This window comes from Leuresthes tenuis, unplaced genomic scaffold (assembly GCF_036924035.1).
Source record: "Leuresthes tenuis unplaced genomic scaffold, fLeuTen1.0.hap1 SCAF_8, whole genome shotgun sequence".
NCBI lineage: Eukaryota > Metazoa > Chordata > Actinopteri > Atheriniformes > Atherinopsidae > Leuresthes > Leuresthes tenuis.
In genome coordinates this window covers 7,960,701-7,983,686 of record NW_027325362.1, presented here as the reverse complement: position 1 = coordinate 7,983,686, position 22,986 = coordinate 7,960,701, and the positions used below count along the sequence as shown (strand labels likewise).

At 38.0% G+C, this 22,986-nt stretch overlaps 1 protein-coding gene and 1 long non-coding RNA gene across 2 annotated transcripts in view; one reads left to right on the top strand and one right to left on the bottom strand.

The window, feature by feature from the left end:
* pank1a (pantothenate kinase 1a) overlaps nucleotides 1-22,986 on the bottom strand; it is a 225,008-nt gene that overhangs the window by 18,494 nt on the left and 183,528 nt on the right. The gene's annotated exons all lie outside the window — the stretch shown is intronic.
* The window catches only part of LOC140312824 (uncharacterized), an 80,271-nt gene that overhangs the window by 15,622 nt on the left and 41,663 nt on the right, over nucleotides 1-22,986 (top strand). Inside the window, exon 3 of the long non-coding RNA XR_011917006.1 lies at nucleotides 9,102-9,151. This is a non-coding gene — a long non-coding RNA (uncharacterized lncRNA). The remainder of the gene's footprint in view (nucleotides 1-9,101; nucleotides 9,152-22,986) is intronic.

Genomic DNA, 22,986 nt, shown 5'->3' with positions numbered 1-22,986 from the left:
AGCACTTGGATCAGATGCAGCATTCCTACTCATTTGCATCATCATCAGTCTTGATTCATTTCTTGCTTTCATTCTTGTAACATGTAAGTACTTTTTTCAATTGGAATTTTTCTGAGTTTGACTAAAAATAAATTTGCACTCAAGTCTACATCAAAAAGATGTTAGTTTATGTAGAAGCAGCTGTTATTTCCATTAGACCTCCCACGCTGCAGCAGTCTGTACTTGGTTAGTCTTTTGGTTTGACTGGACTGTGATTCTGAGATAGAGTCTGAGTGAAAGTTTCTTTCTTTGGAGAGAAATATGAAAGTCAGACACGGTGACCTGGAAACTTTGGCTTTCATTTGTTTCCAAACAGTAAGCGCAATTCAGACGCCTCCTCCAACCTTGCCTGGTTGGTGGCACTCATTAACATGCATGTGTGCTGTCTTTTTGTCAGATGTTGATGGAACCTACAAAATTCAGCAGTTTCTCATGTGCAGAAACAGGCTTTTTTTTTACTGACTACTGCTTTTCATGCTCTTAAACATCCACTGGAGTATAGGAGAATTGGACATAGAACTTTAAAGTTCTGCTGCATGTGAGACTTTAACAAGGACCTTTTTGTAGAAATGCAATTTCATATTGGTGTAGAATTAGCTGAAAGTATGAATTTGTTTCGTGTTAAACATAGAAGAACTCTTTTATATGCAAACATGGTGTGGCTCATCTAACATTAAATGCACCATGTTACATTACCATGTTTCTACAGACAGCCAGATGGAATAAACTAGCTCTATGGAGGTGCATTTTTTTGTTTTACAGCAACCATAGTTTCTTCCAAGTCTCAGCCAGACCTGCTCTAAAACTTACATTTACTGGTCACACTTTTTCTCTCCTAATTCAGTTCCAATAATTTATAATAATGTGGTCAGTGCTTCCACTGATGCAGATCCAGGAATGTATTGTGTAGGTCACTTATGGACCTTCTGTGTAGACAAAGACTTAACCTTGGTGGTCTTATTCAGGGATTAATCATTATTGGAACACGCACAGTTGCTTCTCTCTGCCACACAACCCACTAGACCACACAGACACAAATCTATGAATACACCAATTACCTCCCAGACTGATATACATACTTAAATGTTGTGGACATTTGGAGCAACTTTGTAGACTTCCTCTGAGACACACAACCCAGTGTTCCTAGGGGAAGAGCGCTCCCACTGCTCCCACCCCTTTGTCTATTCATATGTCTGGCTAATCAGATACACAATAGTGTCTCAGTGTACCTAGATGGGAACTAATAGTGTTTAGACTCCAGAGGAGATGACTCAGACCTCTTCTCTATCTGACTCATACCATAATCCGCCCTTTACGGACTCTCTGTGTGGGAGCGTCACAGGAGGACAAGGCAAATGGCTGGGAATGAATGTGGAGGAAGCTGAGTGAGGTGACATGGGGGATTAACTATGCAAGGCAAATAAAATTAAACCCAGACTGAATATAAACCTGAGCCAATGATGAGTCCTCAGACTTTTAATTAGAAGCTGTTAGTGGTTTGGGTTGCCATATAAAAATCCTGTTTGCATTCCTCCCATCAGAGTTGCAGAGTGTCCACGGTTACAGTTTGATAAAGGGGATTTCCCTACAGTAAGGTTCAGGGTTTGTTCACCTGCATATTTTGCTCAGTATTTTGTCACCCAGTACGTACCCCCCACCAAAAAGAAACAAAAAAAACAAGCATATATCATTCTGGTATTTACCGCAGGACAACTGTACTTTCTTTTATTGATAGTCAATGGATGTGTGGGTGCTGGTCTATTCCCACTTTTAATATCTCTCTGTCTTTCTGCTGAACAGTTTCCATGGTTAAACATCACAAGACAAATTGTTCCACTTACGCCAACGCAGCAGCAGGAAGGAACCGGTAATGGTAAATTCATAGTTTAGAGGACTTTGGGAGTGGGGGCATGGAAAGTGTTCTGGCGGGTAGATGACTCTTTCAGATTATGTTAAGTAATTCCTCATTTAAAAAAAGTGTGACATTTAGAAAGTCAGATAAAGTGTTGTTTAAGGTAATGTTATGTTTGTGTACATAGTTCACAAACGTAAAACACATTGAAGTTACAGTATCATGACTCTTGTTTTGAGCAGGAAGTTAATATACATAACCATGAGCTGACAACAACAAAAGCATAACAAGCTATGTTAACTGAGTTGCGTAATACTGAGGGATCTCTGTACATACATAGGTAGTGATTAGTAACAACCTCCACTGCTTAGAGCCAAGCTTTGTGACTCAATAATCAAGAGAGCTTTTAAAGGTTGGTTATGCTTTTGTTTGTATTACTGGAAGCATAAAACTTGCTTAAGTGGGTAAGGGTAAAAATGGTCGATTTACTTAAAAAAAAAATGTAACATGTGCAGCTACAGACTTACAAAGTTAGCAACTACTGTATGTCATGTGCTCAGCATTCGAGTCAAGCTTTCATCAAGGTATAAAAGAAGGTTTATTGGAATTTGACCAAAATTGAGCATTAGGGTAAATTGATACTGGGTCATATTTAAAATGGTTCTAATTAAAGATTGTCATTACTCTATATTTTCTGCCAACAACAACTTCAAGTTGCTTTTCAAAGAATATGGTTCAGAAGATACAATCTGATTTGGTTTCATGTGCTACAGGCTCACTAAACCACTGCCTGAAGACAGACAAGAGATCAGAAATAACAAAAGGAGAACAGAGTGCCCTTTGTTGCAAGCAAGTTGGTGACAATGAAAGTAATGAACTGGATGGAAAAATAATTATGTGGAAATCATCGGTGCCTTTCAGTCTTTATAGCAAATAACTGAATAAAATAACTTTTTAGGTATCTTGGGTACAACCTCAATTTATATATGTAAAAAAAAGAATAGATAAAAAAAGTTGGGACACTGTTTAAAAAGTAAATGGAAAATTTGCAGCGATTTGCAAATCTTGTAAAATGTTTTACTTTCATTAGAAGATAGAAAACATTAGGGATGCCGGTACCGATACCATGTGCATGTTCTCCGTATTCATTAAAGTATTCTGATACTACACCAATACCAGTGTGACAGGAGCTTAATTTTCCTGCAGTGTTTGTGAAAGTTAAAATGTTAAAACAATATGTTGCACTAAGAGTAGTTTAATATTACTAAAATGCACAAAGTGCAGTTGTATTTGGGTTGAGTATGCCTAAAGAAAATGAAATGTGTTTAATTGTAAGAGCTATAATGGCCTTGATCAGTACTCATATCGGTATCGGCAAGTACTAAAAGGTAATTACTTGTACTTGGTTTGAAAAAAGTGGTATCGGTGCGTCCCTAGAAAACATATCAAATGTTGAGAGAGATTTAACTATTTCATGAAAAATACTAGCTCATATTGAATTTGTTGGCAGCAACACGTCCCAAAAGAGTTGAAACGGAGGCCACAAAAGTCTGGAAAAGTAAGTGACACTATAAAGGAGGAACATGTTGTATCTAATTAGGTTAATTGGCAACTATTCAGTTACCAAATTCCTTGAATGCCAGCAAGAAAATCAGTGTGGGAGGTGGAGTGAACGTGACAAGTGATGTTGCTTTACACCAAAAATCTGAACGGGTCACTGATAATCAGATTTGTCAGATGATGCTGAGGTTATAGTCTGGAAATGCTTTAAGTAACTCCGAGTTGACACATAGTCGTAATGGCCTGATTTTCCGTTGCAGGACTCGTTTAGCTGTCTGACAAAGGAAATGGAAAGATATGTGAAGCAGCTTCCTTCAGGAATTCAAATGAATCAATATGTGCTTACACTTACACAAAGATGGAACTGATGAGCTGAGGCTAGTTGTGCGTATACATGCAGAGCTAAATCAAGGTACGACCGCATTATCGAAGTGCGTTAGTGTTCACATGTTAACATATCCTACAACAACAACTAGGCGAGTACTGTTTGGTTCCCACATGAACACTAAAGATGGACTGATGGGCTAATCATTCTGACATTAAGTGTAATGGGTCATTTTGACTCATCTGCAGATTCAGTCTCCCACAATAAGCACTCTGCTGAGCAAGCGTTTGAGTCTTGCTTTCTTCTGCATGGACGCATGCCAGAGAGCTGTCAAACATACAAAAAAGATTTGTTGCCTGATGCACATGGGACATTTCTATGGATTCACATAATTTCATGCAGAGTTTGGGTGTGAATTTATAGTGAATGACCCTCAGCGTAATAGCTCCTGAGTTCATTTTCAAGCTGTCTTTATACACGATGTAGGATGTTTCCTTAAGACTCGAAAGATTTTTTTTATTTTTTATTTTTTATTTTTTTTAGTGACAAAGCCATATTGAGATTATTTGTTAAACTCTACAAGTGGGACTCTCATGTCTTCTTGATGAAGAAACTTCTTATAGAAGCAGATAAGATTTCAGTTTCTGGTTGCTATTTTTAGCTTTTTTTTCTTTGCATGTTTATCAGTGGCAGCTGCTTGAATCGACTGGTTATTTGATTTTCTCCAATTTTAGAATGTATGATGCATAGCTTGCTGTGGAGTTATCTCCGGAGACAAGCTTCAGAATTCAGTGATAATTTGGTACCTCCGGAAATATGAACTCTTATAACTTCTTTCAAAACCTACATATATTTTCTTTTAAGGCTGTGGGTTGTTTGCAACATGCTGTAAATGGTATTCAGTTGTTGCCATGCTTCTGGAGCCAGAAGTGACCATATTAGGACAAGAAGATGGAGCAAGAAGACTCATCACTGAAAAGTGATTGAACAAAAGTGTTTCTTTGAAGACTTGTCTATGGAATTATTAGATCCTATCAGAAAGACCACAGGCACACTAATTAAGGGGAGTAAAACTAGCTAATGAGACCATGATAAGTTGCGAAAGATTTACTGACTGAGCATTTCATCAAAGTCTGAGATGTTGTGGAACCTGGTTCTGACTGGTTGTTTTGGATTTTAAGGCATTTCTGCATCAACTCCACATTAGACAGTAGCAGGTTTCATCCATCCTGTCATTTTTCTTCAAATTTTTCATTTTTGTCATTTGGAAAGATGATTCGAGAGCATCTAGTTCTTTGTTTTTGAATTTTTTTTTTAAAGTTTCCTAATCTGGAAAAAAAAAAAAAAGAAGCAGTATAATGAACTGTATCTCAGTCAGAACAACAGTGGCATCCGGTGAAACGATCAGTATATGCTCTCCATTTTAGATACTGCCAGTATGACTACACGTCATTTGCATGAGATGTGGCTGTACTTGTACATAAGGGTAAAAAAAAAGTGTGTGCGGGAAAAGTGTGGGAACGGCAGAGGAAGTCGTGTGTATTTATGAAGTTTGCTCAGAGTTCCCATGATTGTCTCGGGAAAGGAGACTCTGCTGGACAGTGGGAGTTGATTTGTATCACCCAGTAGCACTCTGATTTATACTACAAGTGCAAACTGTAACAGAGTGCATGGGGTTAAGGTTGCATGTGACAGTATAAGAGCCTTTGACATCATAAGACGGGAAACAAGATCATACACTTTCAGGATGATACAGTAATTTTGTTCTCATTTAATGTCTCTTTATTGATGTGTCAGTATGCATAATTGTGGGCAAGATGACAAATTTGTAAATGTCACTGAAAGTGTTGGCCATGGCTGCAGATGTTTCAAATGCTCTGATATCCCTCAAAAATGGCAAGAGATGACATTAAATGAAACCACTTCTACTCACACTAAGTGATTTATCAGAAATCACAGCCCCCAAAGGGCAGAATGTGATGCCTTGCAAGGTTTGAGACGAGTAATTGAAGGACCGGTATTAATTACTCATCAGAGGCAACCAAATTTTACCCGTGCGTGTTTGTGTGTGTGTGAACACCAGCTCTTTCAACGATTGCTTATCATTTCCATTTTTTGTCAAAGCTTTACTGCTGGAACTTAACTCTTGCCATCCCACACTGCTTTGACACTTGATCCCACACTCTCATTCTCCCCTACGTCATGTAACTTTTCATGTCATCTTTTTCAAGTCAGCTGTGTCACACTGCTGCCAGAAGAGCATGAATAAGCAGTTGACGTGTTTAAAATGCTTTGTTAAACATTTTTGGAAAATGACATATTGGTATCAAAAGCTAAATTGAGAATTTGCCCACCTTAACTTGACTTGGAGTAAGTAAATTTGGACTTGGGCTAAAACTGATCTGGTTTAGTCTTAACTAAAAGGAAAAATAGACTCCAAACAACTTCAAATTTGACTTAATAACAAGTTCTGCATATTGGCTTAGTAAGCACATACAAATATGACTAGATTGTGAGGGTGCTGGTTAGCTCAGCTGGTCGGTTGGGCATCCCTTTTACAGTGAAAGTCCTTGTCAGAGGGATGACACACAGCAAAGTGCCACAGTTTTAGCTCTAGCCACTTTACTGTCTTTTCTACACTGTTAATGAACGCTACTAGAGCCAAAATCGTGGATTCAATTGTATTTGATGTTTTCTTTTCCAAATAATGCCCAAACAACATCCTTAAAAAACAGTTTCCTGAAATATTTTCATCACACTGGAGTTAAAATGTGACCATTCAGAGGCCAAAACCGAACATGAAACCTGTGCCATATCGGCTCACCTGCCCTAAATACTACTCATAAGATTGATGAAGTTTGTCAGGAAATAATTCCCGTGCATAACTATTAACAATTTCAACAAGTAATAAAATGGTGTTATTTGATGGGCTTTTATTTTCCCCAGAGCCTGACTAGCTGTATCTCATGTTTCCATTCATTTTCAAAGTTATGCCAAAAATGTCCCAAGTCTAGTTCTGTAGTTAAATTGAAGCTATTTTGCTGAATAGGGGCCATTTTTGCCACAAGTGACAACTCTAGAACTATGGGAAAAATAGAGAAATGCTAAATGTTATGTGTAACAGTAGGGTGGAGACATAAAGTCAGTGTTTTCTCTCAGTAATGGAAGTTTTGTAACTACTTTAAGCGAATGAATGTAGCTGATTTCAACATGGACTGCTGGTTACACCAGACCATAGACTGTTGCAAGATGAACGTAGCCTTCTGGTTTGAATGAATGCCGGAGGATACACGAGACAATCTCTGCAGGAAAAAAAAAAGTTTCCTCGATTCCTCCTACTGCATCTAATACCATTTGCAAAAATGTGCCATAGCTGAATGAACGCAACCAGTAATAGCAAGTTTAAAACTGTTCAACACTTAACTTATCCAGAGGTTGCTTCTGTAGGGAAGGACTCTGAAGGCACATCTGAAGCACAGCAGAGAGGAAAGGGCGGAACTGCAAATTGTAGTTAAATTTCTCCCAAAAAATGTGAAGTTATGTTTTAAACCTGCATTCTATCTAAATGCCAGCCGAGGGTAATGCTAATGGTTGCAAAAGGCAATGTGTCTTATGTAGAGGTCTATAAGAAGTGACACTAACTTGGACCTCATTAGTTATATCAGTAACATTTTGACCATTCAGTTTGTAGTCTTAAAGACTATTTTAAAGTCTTTTCAAAGTAACAGTGAGAAACGATTACAGTTATTTATCAGTCATGTAGAAGATGGCAACCATCTATAATGCTATTTACTCACTATCAAGTAAAAGATTGCAGTTATATGGGTTGGCTGAATAACTTCTGCATCACTCTTAGAGCTTTTTTTTCTTCAGTAAGGATTTCCATCTGGGATAAACCCGCACCAGTGTTTCTTCTTGTTTTCTGACCTTGTCTATGTCAAATTTGCTTAGCCTCTTCATGTTTTTCCTCTTTGAGGTCAATTTGCATACTGTTGCCTGTACTTGCATTACATAAGTATGAGCCTCCATTTCTCAAATGTATTATGTCAGACTTCTCACAAAACAGCTTTGACAACAATTGATTCCTCGTTTTCGTCTCATCTCTCTAAACCTTTTTCTATATGTATTTTAAGGCAGTAATATGGCCATTTACCTGTGTAGAAGCACAAATGGATATAAACGATTATGTCTAAAGTTATAAAACATAGCGATTGATTTAGCAAAGTCTGTAGATACCTTCTCATAGACAGTTTTCTGCTGGTTTCAAATGGCCTAGATGGTAACAGCCATGATGCAAAACCTAGTGCTTCAAAGTGATAGACCGGTAGACTATCAGAGTCAGGAGGGTGTGTTTTTCTTTCAAAAGTAAAAATGTTATTCCTATTAAGACATTTTTTTCACTCAGAACAAAAGCTCAAAAAGCATTTTCCCTGTTAAGTAAGCAATTAACTCGATTTGTCCACAAACAGATTGTGGAAGTGAATCAGGACTCCCAGCGCGCATGATTTTAGAAGTCATGCCTCTGGGAATTGTGGAAAAGGGAAATTAGTTTTTTTTGTGCCATTTCTCATGACACACACTGTGAGGTCAGTTCATGACTCTTCTTCTCAGGCTCTCTCTTAAACACACATGGTCCATGTATCATTGTGAGGACCACAATGCATTCCACAGCCCCTTATTGTACATTAAGTTCAACCATCATGACTAAATGCCTAACTCCAATCATAATATTGTAACCGAGTCAGAACTCTCAACCGGCATAGCCGAAACACTCTCTCTTTCAAAGTCTGCTCTCAAAGATAGATGTACAAGTGCATGCACAAACCTACTTTAAAGGAAGACTTTGAGCTGTGTCAAACTGAAAGTAGGAGATTCTTTTTTGTGAGTGTGTGTTTGCCTGCCTCAGAAGTTGGCTAGTCATTAGTGAAGCTCTTAGAGCACTGGAGGAAGTGGTGGTTACCGATGACTCAGCCAAACCATGCATTTCATTCTTGCTCTCTCCAGTTTCTCTGTGCGCTCACCTCCCCCTGTCATCTGCTGTTCTCTCTTCATTCTATTCATTCCTTTTTTCTATTCTGGATCCTTATTTTCTGTTTTGCTGTCATTCTTTGAATCTCTGCCCTCCATCTTTTCTCTCTTCCTATGATTCATTTTGACCTTTTGTAGGTATGTGTGTGTGTGTGTTTCTTAATGTCTGTTGCGAGTCTGTGTAAGTTTGATACTCAGCAATGTGAGTGGGAAGATAGCTGGCTTCCTTCAGAGTGATTAAAACATTCCTTCTGTCTTCTTTTTCCTCTACCCTCTTTCGTTCTCTGCCTCTCTTAGTGTTCTCTGAAGACTTTCTGATGAAGAGGAGGATGAATAGAGACGAACTGGTAAGTTAAATACAAGCCTTGGCATCAGTTTAACTTCAGTGTTGACTTGTATTTATTAAGCAAAGACGGAATGTAGTGCTAGGAAACCCTCGTCTTTAATGTAAAAGCTTGTTGAGAGTTATGGCTCCAATATTCTTTGTTTGCATTTTTGCTCTAAAAGCTTTGTTAAAGGGAAGAAAGATTTTGAGTTATTTGTTAGATTGGAGAAGATATAAGACTAAAGAGCGGGAGATTATGAGCATCCAGACTAAAATATCAGAGGTTTTCCAAATTTAGGTGATTTGTATTCTGATATGCAAGCGTGGCTTTTTTTTTAACTCAGTTAACTCCTCTTTTTTCATAAATGAATGACAGATTTTCTTACAGCACTAAATAGCACGACACTGCAAAACGGAACTCTGACTTTTGCTGCAGATGGCTAAAATGGGACCTGCTATGTAAAATATGAGTGTGGGTAGCCTCAGCTGGTGAATTGCACTGTGAATGTGAATACGACTGTTTTCAGATTATTGGCTGTAGTTCAGGTTGTGGCAAATATTGGCTATATTTGGCTCTTGGCTTGCAATCCGGTGCTCCAAACTTAGTCATGTAATCATAGTGTGACGCACTGACCGCACCTCTGAAGGGCTGAAGCGAAAGTGGCGGTGTTATATCTCCTGCCAATATTTGATATTACAGCAGCTGTCCTTACATGGAGCAAGGTGATCAAAGTGCTTCAACTCGGGAGCATTATGATGATCAGTCTGTATACAGGAATGAATCTTTTGGTGACGTTGGTGGGAGTTTCACTAACTATACTGACGCACATTGTGTCTGTATGCTTTGTCATATCAGTGTATATAGGAGGAGAAAACACTGGTTCACATTTTGAATAAACAGAAAGCCTTATCTTGAGTGATCTCGCTGGTAGCGAAGCTTGTATGTCTTCACAGATTGCATAATTTTGTGCAGTTATAAGCTGTTTGATATACGCTGCAATGTATACATATTGAAATCTTTGTAAATTATTCTTTAGAACACACAGATTTGTCTTCATCATATTACAGTCTTCCTAAAATCACAATATTTTACCATATCAGTTTCACTTAGCAATAAAATGACACTTTGCACCCTCTGGCAGCCATACTGGAGCTCATCCCTGGTGTGCGCATTAGTGGCAAACCTCTGATTGTGTATCTTGAGCGTTCAACCCTGTTGTCTGAGCAGAACAGTCATGAGTAAGTCGTAGTAAATTTGCTTGACTTTCTGTTTGTCATTCTCAGTCATCTAAAGTATTGTCATGAAACTGCATTTTATTAGATCTCACAAGCCCTGCAGTAATGTTAGCTTAGCGCCCCAACAGGAACGAGTATGTATGTAACGAGTATGTTTTTCTCAAGACTAAGCTTATAATGGCTGGTGTGTGTAGCACGGTAAGAAGAGTATATTGCAGGCCATCAGGAGTGAGAACAAACCTCAAATTTGTTAGATTTTTGTAGAAAATCCAGCCTGAGTTGTCTTTATGTTGCCCTGTGATGGACTGGCGACCTGTCCAGGGTGTACCCTGCCTCTCGCCCAATGTCAGCTGGTAGACAGCTGCGCCCCTGAGTTGCATTAAGTGGGTATTGAAAATTGATGAATGGATGGATCCACCCTGAGTCCTCCAAATAAAAATGAGCTCAAAAGCTTTCATAAGAAGCCAGTGAAGCTGGAAAAAGGTCATATTTTTGTTATCATCCATCAACACATTAAAGCATTTGGATACAAAGTGAGTATTTTGTTTGGCCTGTCGTGCAGTGATATTTGAAAGTTAACCCACAAATGAAGCAGAAATACTTGAGCATGGTCGCATCGGTGTAAAATCACTGACCTTAATTTCATGACTAAAACTAACCAGCCCATACAATGAAGGTGGCAGACAGGCAGGTCTTGTTGTTGCCTTCCTAGGAAAAATAAATGGACTTTTTTTTTTTCACACCAATGTGATGCACATCAGAGGGGGTTACCCCAGTGGGTATACTCAATGATGGCTCTGTGTATCCTGCACTATAAAGCCTACTTTTGAATATGTTTGAATGAGCATCCTGATACTTTTCTGTAAAATATTCTGTGATGACAAAGCAATCTAGAAAGATTTGTTTCCATTTTAGCACAATGCAAATCTGTCAACAGATAATTAGACCAGCAGAGCAATGTTGGGTTCATTTGTTTTTTTAAGCTTATTGGAGGAATGTGACAGTGTGTTTTAGAAATAATAAGGAACTGGGCTGCCAAATGCTTCTGCTCCATGAATTTCTTTTGTTTTGATATTTAGCTGCAGCACTTTTTCTCCACATCTAAGCCAAGCCATTTGAATGAGAGAAAACCCCAGAAGGGTTTTGAGCAGCTGCAGCTTCTAATCAATAAGAGGCACCAGCTTCTGTAGTTTAAGACCATACAAACTTTTTCAGGATTTTTTTGAGGACTCTTTAAGGAAATGCTGCAGCTTTTAATCTCACTTACAGTGATTATGGAGATGGTGTTCTTAGAGGGAGGTAAAAGATATTTAGGAGTTCACCCTCCCACCCTCTTTACTGTAGTGAAGTCAAATGAAAACTAAATGAGGACACCTATACTGATCTACTCCTGCTATCTGCTACACAACCCCTTTGCGGTTGGCAAAAAAACACGTTGTTGTGAGAAAACTGACTCCATTGGACTTTTGGACAGTACTTGACGTCATAAACTGTTCAGTCTTGCACAAATGGCAAATACTGCGCTTACACTCTGTGGCCCTCTGTCATTTTCTAAATGAATCCATAAAGGCAAGCTTTGACTTAATGCTGTTATTTTAACACATGCATAAATCCATAAGTGTGATCACTGCATGGATGAAAAGAGTTACAGAGAAGCATTACTAATTTTTTTCCAGTCCAGTGAGATAGGATGTGACATATATTGTGCTATATATTGTAAATTGGTGCTTTTACACGTTTCTTTTTTTTTCTTCACATTTCTAAATTAAATGGATGCTTCAGTCAGTCCGAAACCAAGATGACAGTTAAGTAACTAAACCGCCAGTTAACACAATACAAAGTGAACAGCTGATCAAACTAGATAAACTGTACAGTTACCATTACGTCAGCACAATGTGGCATTGAAGAACAACATTTTGAGGTCTCAACATGGGCACCTTAAAGATACTTTATCTGGACAGCCTAAAAATCACTAAGATTTCATTATGATTTAAGCCGTACTTCAGGCTTATACTGACTCTGACCATGATTTCATAAACCAAAAGTTTCTAAATGGTTGATGTAACAAGAATATTTGCAGAACAGTTTCTTGTCTGGACAGGATGGACAGATTGGACATCATAAATGTCCATCTTAAATCAACACACTTTCCACTCTTTCACTCTCCTTCTTGCCCTTTGCTCTTTCAATCACTCGTTTCATTTCACACATTTTTTGTATTTTCTAACAAGTGGTATCAGTTTCTGTAAATTGTCATAAGACACACATGCACACACACCCTGCGCACACACACATGGATTACACATACAAAACACACTCACACCCACCTATGCCTGCCTGTTCCGTCAAGGCTCCCCCCTTCGTTTACCGTAACTGTGTGTTTTTGTCATCTGTGGGCCTGGATGAAGTGATGCAGTTAGTTTTGGTATCAAGTCCGTGGCTGTGCATCTCCACCACTGAGAGCAGTGCAACGTGGGTAGGCGTGGGAGGGCTGTGACAGAGATGACTAAGCTCTCTGTTGCCGGGTAAAGAAGGCACCAAACACTATCACATGCATTTTTAAGAAATACTGTTTTTAACACTCATCTAAGCTGTGCCACAACCATGTGTGTAAATGATGGATTAAGGAAAAGCAGAACCAGGCAAGAAGCAAACACTCTTTCAGGCACTGTAAAATCTCAACTAAACGACATGATTAGGTCATTTGAATAAATCTGCCATATTTACCAACAGAAGGAATGAACTAGCATCGTACCATGTAGAACTATTCGATACAGCGCTGTTCAAAGGTCTTCAATCATCCATCATTTATTCATGTAATGTGAGAAAAGAGTGTTTCTTTGCAAATTTCTGTGTTATTGCACATGTAACACAGGTTTGTCCCAACACACAAAAAAGTGAATAAGATGGCCAAGTACAAGGGCTGAACTGAAAATTTGAGAAAAAGCATCCAATATCCTAAGATAAACTTCAGAAAGCCGAGAGAACTAATGTTTGAGACCTTTTTAAAAGATTACAGGAAAGTCTGGCTCTTCTGAAGTAAAATGTTAGGAAATGAGGTTCTGGTTGAAAACTTTTAGACAGTGCTGTACGTGTAAATTGTTTCTTTGGTCATTGAATCAATAGTAAAAAAAGATTATAGCAATGGATACTTTTGTTTAAGGTCTTATCAAAACTGAAAATTAGCTAGATATAAGTGATTGCCTTTCGAGTTCCTTCAACAAAAATCTAATAATTGACACAGCACCCAATAAGTACTATTATATAGAACTAAACTGTTTGCTCTCTATTATCATAATGAGCTGGTGTTACCTAATGTAGCTGTAAAGCCTAAAAGTGCTACATCAGCAATGTGTTCTCTTTGCAGACAGCTGATGGCTTGTCTCATTTCTGTCCCTCAGGTCAGTCTGTTGTTTCTCTGTGAGCAGCTCTTACTTGTATGTCGAGACAACATCAGTCTACATGCATCTTTATCAGCAGTAGTTGCTGTGCAAACAGAGTAGGTATGACTAACTAGCTATGCTGGTGACTTGTCTTTTTGTTGGCAGGTTCCTTTCAGCTTCATTTGTACATAAGTGTTCTCTTAAAGTTTTTTTTGGATGTGTATACTTGTGCTTTTTGGGTATCTTCTATTATTATTACTACTACTACTACTACTACTACTACTCATAGCATCACTTATGCATATAAAGCATGCCATTAGAGTGGCACTGAAAATGGTTTGGGTAAAAGCACAAGGCTGTGTCATCTTTTACCGGCCACTTATTTTCAAAATTATATGTGGCACCAGATGAGTTAATGCACTTTAGTTAAATTTTTTTTTTTTTTTTTTTTTAAAGTGATTTTTATATTAGAAATATTCTGGTCTTGCCTTGCTTACACTGTAAAGAGCTCAGAGGAGAATCTGCACCACGCAAGCACCCCAGTAATGAAAAAAAGATATAATAAATAAATTGATGACTACAGGAAGTAATTGTAGCAGTAGGATTTATTTTATTTGTTGTTGTTCTCCTACTTTTAAGGATAGTTTTACCCTATTAAAGGAGCTTTAACTTGAATAGATAGTCTCTAGATTTTTTTCTGCCATATTTCTAAGGGCTGTTATTCTCTATGTTGACCTTCTGTCACTCATGGTCTGATGTTGCTGGTGTGTGTCACGACTGGCCCAAACGACTCTGAAACTTTGGTGGTCAGTGTTCATATCAAGACAAGTGTAGAAATCTGGTCCGAATCACATTTCAAACCAGCTCACTAGTGTAGTCTGCATATGATTCACTAAAATAGGAGTTTGTTGGGGGTCTGCGAGTCTTAACATAGCCTAAGTGCTATGTTTTCTGTGTCCACTTCAACCAACTTTGTTCAACTCCCCTGAATGAAGATTTCTATTCACAAACAATAAAAAAAGGGAAAAACCCTTAAATAGTTAAAAAAAAAAACGAGTAAAACGAATAGAACCTAGAATACCACATATGATCTTCGTATGTTAACAACATCAGTGCTATATGTAGAAGCTAGGAAACATGCAATAAAATGCAATAATGAAGTACAATGATGTTAACTTAGCATGTCCTAAAACTTTAAAATATTGACATACGTGACATTAAGAGACACTTAAAACTGTGTTAAACTACCTGTAAATGTCTTTAGTCGAGAAGTGTTGAATCAGTAGAATCGTATTGTTGTTTTTATCAGTTATTAGTTTTACCAAGCTCCATTTGTGCTGACCTGTCTGCTCTTCTGCAAGCCCCAAATTCTGTTTACTGTAGCTGAGCTAACGCTAATGTTAGATGTTTGAATTATCCTGCTGATTCACTTTTATTAAACCAATGAGATAAATCTAAAATCTACATTCTGAATTTGATTTTAAAGCAACCTGTAAAGACTCAAATTTAGCATGACTTTATAGAAATGAGGAAGTTCAAAGAGGTTCCAGTTGAATGGGACTAACGTTTTACACAAGAAAGAACCTTGAGGTTGATGCTACATTAGTAAAAGGACAGTTTTACTTTTTTTGTGTTGAGATAATTACATGTATATATTTGAAGGTTGGTGCTCAGCAGAAGGGAGCAGCTTCGGAAGAAGTGAACACTCAGAAAAAAGAGAGCAGAAAATGACTCTGCACCACGTCTCCCTCGAGGTATGCAGTGATCGGCAGTGTTCTTTCAGTCTGAGATATTTAGCTGGGAACACTGAGGCAAATTGGCATTTGCGGTATATTGTAGTAGAATTTATTAGTCAAAATGGAGTATACAGTTAAGTCACAGTAAGTTTAAGAAAAAAAAATGAAGCTGCCACTATAGATCATAATATGACTGATTTTAGTTCCCCACTTTTAATCAGAGATACATGTGTTGATCCGGCATTTGCTGTTTGAATCCGTCGTATTGCATAATCTTCCTCAGTTAATGATATGTCCAGTTAAGAAGTCCTTTTTTTTAATAGACATTCAAATGACTTCTTGTACACAGTTGTTGTGAAGATGAGACTGAAAGTTGATTCTTGGTTCAGAAACAGAAGTTGGCTTTAACTATCTGACTACAAAGTCCATTTAGGGCCCCTTTTGAATCAGAACTATCATCAAACCGCTGCTAAATGGTCCTCAATTTAAAGATCTCCAAGATTAAGTAGGAAGCTTAAATCTTTGGATTCAAAGAATAAAACTGAGCACAAGTTTACTTGAGCAAAGAAACTGTACAATATACCCTGGAAGGTGTGGGCTGTATTGCTATATCCAGTGTGATTATAAAGTGAAATGTATAATACAAGATTTACAGATTGCAAATTGTTTGCAACTTTGAGGAATTGCAAATGTATGCTCTAAGATACATACAAATACCAGTCAATTTAAACCTATGTAAAACAACTTTACAAATGTGCCTATTGTACATATAACAAATAGCAGTATTTTCTACTTTCAGGTTACATTTGAGCACAGATCAGCTTGCATGTACATGTGTTTTCCTCTAGGTGTTTTCCTCTGTTTTCCGCAGATGAATGGATTTCACATTTTTATAGTTGTTTCACACATGTTCGTGCTGCTTGGTATTTATAGAACAAACATTTGCGAGTGCCCAAAGTTACACACAAATTGTTGCATTGTGAGCGTTGTGAGACTAATTACCCTCAATGTGTGATGGCCTCTGGAGAGGTCCACAGCTGCAGCAGAAAGAGTGAAATCGCAGTGCAGTTTTGACTCAGCTTGACGAGAATGTATTTTTATCCTGAGTATTTTACAGTCAATGCAGAACACAAGACGAGATGAAAACAAGCGTCAATAAAACGAAGAAGAAAAACAACAAAACCTGAGCATGCAAATGGGGTGTGCATGTATGTCTTTGTGAGTTTAGTACTGGTTTGAATCAATCTGGTTTTGCTTTGTCTGTACATGAAACCATGACATTATCCTTAAAAAGCCTTCTCATTTTAGAAATTCATGAGTCAGTGATGTGAAGTTTCTCAGCCATGGGGTCAAGGTGGCACATATCTAATGGACTTGATGGAAAATGTACAATTGTGGCACAGCTTAGAATTATTATGGAGCATCATTTCTTGTGTTGCTGGATGGGAGGTCCTAAATGACCCTTTATTATTATCATGTTAAGAGATTTCCATCTGCCCACATATAATTGGACCTTTTATAATGATCGATGAAAGAAAGTGTGCGTTCTCATGAGTCAGGTTTACGATCTAAAAAGATATGTCTGAGCTCCGACTCCTGTGAAGGTGAGAACAGTAGTAGGTCACCAGAATGTGGGGGTGTGTGTGTTCTGTTGCACCTTTACTCATCACGGATTACGCTGTAAGATACAGTAAATGACTAAGAGCCCTACAAACACAACTCTGCTCATTACTCAGGGATTGTAAAAGAAGTAAAAAATGACAAAGATGTTTTCAGAAGCTCATATTCTACAGTTAGCTGTCTCATTTGTTGACTAAAAAGGTGCTCCTCTTTGTAACTCTTTTAGTTCACTGCCTTGCGAAATGACTAATGTACTGCTGCCACATGGGTAACTTCCTGACTCTGTGAAATATGGAGGTTACAGGGTTCAAATCATGCTTTAAAATTCAGTCTGTCATGCTTTTGTAGCCACAGGCTGATCAAAAATCAATGAAAAAGCAATTATAAGCTGAGGGAGATGTCAGCCTCTAGTGGCCCCTATGCCAAATATTCCATTGTAATGCTTCATTTAACTTGAAGTATTAGACTTGGTAAAATGAAGCAATGCATTTGAATGCCCTCCTTTTTCCATGAGTGGTTATATTTTACAGAGATACTTGATCACGTCATTGAGAAAGCAATCATCTGACTAAAATGAAGTCAAATGGACAGCTACTGTGTATAGAACAATATGCCGAGTTGTTTATACACACATTACCAAGTTGTTTTGTTCTGTTGAATAAAAAAAGAAAAAAAAAACGTGCAGCGTTGATGGGGGACAGAAGACAGATTACAAAATATACTCTGTATACTAATGAAGTCCATGAATAGCATTTAGCTTACATGTTTACAGTGATTTGGGTATAAATCACATCATCTAAGGTTTTGTAGGGAGCAAAACCTAGTGCTAATAAGTCAAAGTTTCGTTTTTCTGTTTCTTGTAAATCTCTTGTAGTTATCGTTCACATTTCTGGGTACGAAACAACAGAATTACACAACTTTGCAGCCTCTAAAATCTTCCTCTGCCTCCCCATTCTAACCACACAGTTTCAGCTTCGTGTCAGGTCTCCTGCTTTATGTGTGCGATGACGGCAATCAGCTCTTTCCATTGGTCTCCTTGATCTTCAAAACAAACTGAGGAAAGAGAAGGATTAGTAGAGAGGGCAACAGGACGTTTTGAAAAGTCATGTTAAGCTTCAGGGAATCATTTGCATAGTCAACTCTGCCGGTTAGAGGTTCATCTTCAGCTTTTATTCATTAACACTTTATAGTGAGGGTTTGGGGTGGAAAGCAGACTGCAGGTGGAGGATGTTGATAAGAGTATGTCAACATAAAACTGCAACGTGATCCTTCTTTTGTGCTGTGCAGAATATCACGGATGGGGTGTAAATCAAGCGAGGATGCGGTTGCGTGAGAGAACAAAAGCAGTGGGATTCGTTTTCATGAAGAATGATCACAGTTATTGTCAGACGGATGGAGAAGAGCAAAGATTGGAGTGATCTCAGACTGGGGGAGAGTTAATGTGCTTTATTTACAACCACATTTCTATCCTTTTTTTTAATTTATTTTAAACTCTTATAGCAAAATTAAAAAATAAAAATCACACAGTTGCTGTGGAGATAGAATGTAGAGCCACATGAAGGACCTTCCAACCTGAAGTGGTTGAATTAATTCCTTACAACATCTTTGGATATAAAAGTTAAATTTCGGGTAACAGTCTTTAGAATTTTCAGATGCACTCTGATTTTGTTGTGGCCCCCCTTATTGTTGATCAAACATCCTCATCAAACACTCAAACTAATTTAAAATTTGATTTAAAACAAAAGTGACTGACAGATGTAATGGTAGTAAGCCTAGTTTTTGTTCAACCAGTAGTTAAGAATGCTATCGCATCTAAAAGGTATTTGAAACTGCTGAGTAATGGCTTGTTCGCAGTCTGTCACCACTGAGCTACTGGATATGGTTGCTTAAAAAAGGCTTTCTGAGCAGCTCCCTTTGTTTGATTGTTAAAGAAACTGAGAGCAGGCAAGGTGACTGACAGTAACGTGAGGTCGTGATATCTCCTGTAAATGTCACTGTGTGTGTGTGTGTGGCACAAAAAATGTGTGGACAGAAAGATTGCAGCACAGAAAGAAACTAATAAATGAAACGATGACTGGTGTAGTGTATTTATGCGTCCACTAGAGGGAGACTCACTCCCACGGACAGACAGCTTGATCCTCGGTGTTCTCAGCAGTGTTTTTCTCTGCCAGTGTTTTTCCAACTCGGTTCCATCTGAAACCTTTTTGCAGTTGATTGAAAACGAAAATTTCCAACGACTTTCTCTTAAATTTCGATCCGGCACCTAAATAAAACGCTAGCAAATATTAGCTCCGCATTTATTCCTTTGAAATATTCGCACGACGTTTGTGTTTCAGGCTGATCCGAGTGATCACAATGGTTGGACGAAAGACTGCCGCTTTAAATCCAAAATAATGTCTGTAAAATGCCCAACAGTACCCCTATGGCGTGACACTGCAGCTGTGGCTCAAATGAGGCTTCTGAATGTAAAGTTATTTTCCAGTGCTCTGTACGTTTTGCGCGTGTTATGTCATCTCTTCTAATGTTCACAGGGGAAAAATGCTCCTGTTTTTATTCTCAGTCCCCCTTTCTCCCATTTCTGTTAATATTTGTTTTGCATTTGTTTAATAAAGACAAATCAATTTGTGATTTGCTACTATGAAACACAGATTTTTACATTGAATAACTCTCACCAGACTTTCCATGTTCTCTTTTTTTTCTTTATTCTTTTTCCACCGCATTTCACATTAACTGAATCACACTAACTGTTATTTGTCGCTCGTCTTTCCAGAATCTGTTCTTCAAATCCTAGAAAGACGAGAGGTGTCTAATCTCGTGCTGTTAAAACGAATTTAAAAGTCAGACTCCTGATTGCTTTGCATGGCTCGCATGCAGCAAACCTAACTTCCAGTGAAATATCCCCCATCCAGAGACACCAGCCCACTAAATGCCTTTATTTTTTGAAAAGCTTAATTCTTTGTCAGATTGACCGGACTGTCTCTGCACCGCTGTGTTGATCACGTCATTAGTTAAAGGATAATTTATTTGTCGCAGCAAACGTGAATACACCAGAACAGACTTTACAGAGACTTTCAAAATATATGACTCATCTTGTCATAAATATGTCAAAGCATCTTGACATTTTTCAATTATGTAAAATAAAGGACGAACGGGGAAAAAAGGGGAAATTCCTTCATGGCAGCAGGAATTGTGGATTTAATAGCTGAGATGCTCCTGGAAATAAAGACAAGTGTGAGCTCTGCCGTGGATGCAGGCTATGGATCGGTGTTAGACAGGAGAGGAGGCTTATTGTGGCTCTATATGTTGAATAAGTAAATTAAAAGTGGCCACGATCTCCAAATGTGAATGTCTGTATTTTTCTGTCTCCAGCTGAGACTCGAAGGTCCGAATGGCTCGAAGCACGACGGGCAGCAGAGGCTTCCACACCGAAACCGTCTCTGCTTTTTGGGAGAAGCGCAAGATTGAAAAAATAAAAAATAAAAATAGTCTGAATCTGAACGGGTGTCGTAAACGTCCTGCTTCCAGTTCGACTCCTTCGTTTCTAGGCTTTAAAGATGACGCCGTGTGAAAAAATGAAATTGCAGCGCATTTGCGTTTTAAACGGGCAGAAAACACAAATGCGTTTTGTTTCGCTTTATTTTTCCAGATAAATTCTTACAGTTGCACTTTACAGAACGAAGCATGTCAAGGATAATTGTCCGCAGACGGTTGTTGATCTCTTTAATAAAGAGGAGTGAGTTTGGAATGAGACTTTGCTTCATATTGGATCAAATTACCTTTAATTCCAACCGCAGCTTTAGTTCATGATAAACAACTGTTTTTTTTTCTTTGAAAAAGAAAAAGGTCATGATTTTAACAACCAAAAAAATAAATAAATGGAGTATCGATGGATGCCACGGCTTCCTGTGCACCACACAAATATCCACCTCGGTTTTGTTTTTGGTATCGTATGTTTGCACCCTGTAAACAACGAAAACAACAGAACCAGATAATCAAAATGTCACAGCCTGATAAGCTTCCTGTGTGATGAGAAGGCAGACATTTGACATTTTGGGTTTGTTTTTCCTTCTCTCACTTTCTCACACACACAGGCACACACACACAGAGAAAATTAAATTTTACACCAACAGGAATTGCTGATGAACCTTTTTTTTCTTTTAAATATAACTAGAAGCTGAGATGTATGAAATTGTAGGAGTGCACTGGAGTGAGAAATGACCCCCTTCAGTCAGTGTGTTGCTCCTCACTTTGTTTAGTTTACCTGAAATGTTCAAATTAAACTGACCGACTTAAATGATGTTTTCTATTTTTTTATGCTTGATTTTGAAGTTCAGTACAAAAATGGTGACACTGATCCCTAATGTTCTTTCTTTTCTTTTTTTTTTTTTTAATTTCAAATATCAGAATGACAACAAAATGTAAAATAGCTGGGAGTAAACTCCACTTATTCAACAACTGAGTCAATACTCAATACATACGATGACATAAACATCCAAAAACAGATCAGAAGAAGCCTGAACAAGCAGCCAGCTGTGAGATTAAATTCAGTGTTGGAATTTCATTTTCTTTGAACTTAGAATATATAAAGTTTCACATCTTTATTCTCGTGTGTGTGTCTGTTTGTGTTTCTGAGTCACCTGCGGTTGTGAGGAAGATAATACCCCACTGATATCTCTCACTTTAAGTCAGCGTAAAGTGGATATTAGAATTGCTGAACGCTGAATACTTGCTGACTTTCAGGCGGTTGTGATGTTTAGCACATGTGTGGGAGTTGCACTATTTTTTGCTTCTTTTTAGAAAAAAAAAAAATAAATTACTGTGCTGCTATACAAGTCTCAGCAGCCCGCGCTGCTAACAGCTGCCTCGATTGAGCATCACAGATGGCTCACAAATAAAGGCAGAGGAACTACATACCCAAAACAACTGAGAATCAGCTTGGTAAAACAAGAATTCAAGCTGTTGCTCTGTCAGACATTGTAGTAAAGACTAATCTCATTGTAGGTAGTCCACTTTTATTTTATTTGATTTGACAAAAAGCCACAAAGTCATGAGCATTTATACAACAAAACCCCTTGTTTTGTGGCTGCATGTGTTTTTGCTTTGAGCAAATTGGCTGTTAAATTTTGGATTGTCGAAAATTGTCTGTTTTGAATGAATTTTATTGAAAGGGAAGCCTTTTGGGAGGTTTCAGTCTTTGATAGATTATTTTTGTGATGTAAAATGTATTATTACCCAGATTCATGCTGCTATTCTCTTAAATGTGGGATATTTTGCTCCGTGCAAATTGCTCTTAAAGTGTCTCCTAATATGTTAGAAGACAAGAAAAAAAAAAAAAAAGGCCTTGGCTAGGATTTTTCTGCTGAAAAAAGTACCATGACCTCATTTAAACATTTGTTGAAGGAGCATCTGCCTACAAAGTAAAAACTCAAAGGTTTTAATGTCTCCTCCTCTGCAGTGAAGCCGGTTTTCTGTGCAGCTTTCCACTTCACACTTGGGGAAGAAGCATTTTTGACCACAGATTAGCCCTCAGAATTTTACGTCACAAAAGCCAACTTGTACATACACGTCTTAACCTTTATGTACACGTTAATCTCAGAAACCTCAGCTGACAAATCGCACTCGTAGTGTGCAATTATTCTCCAAGTGATACATTTTACTAAAAGGAAGACTGGAAGAAAACAACGTGTGATTATCCATCTTTAATTATTTGTTTAATGGCCTTTAGGAAAATATCTGGTTGTAACACAGGATGGATTAATTTAAATTGTCCCAGTTAAATTCAGCCCTTTGACTCCAGATTTTCCTCCGCGGCTGCTTTTGTGAACAATTCAGACTTTCCCCATATTGAAATTCATGCATACATCAAATGAAACTGCACAATA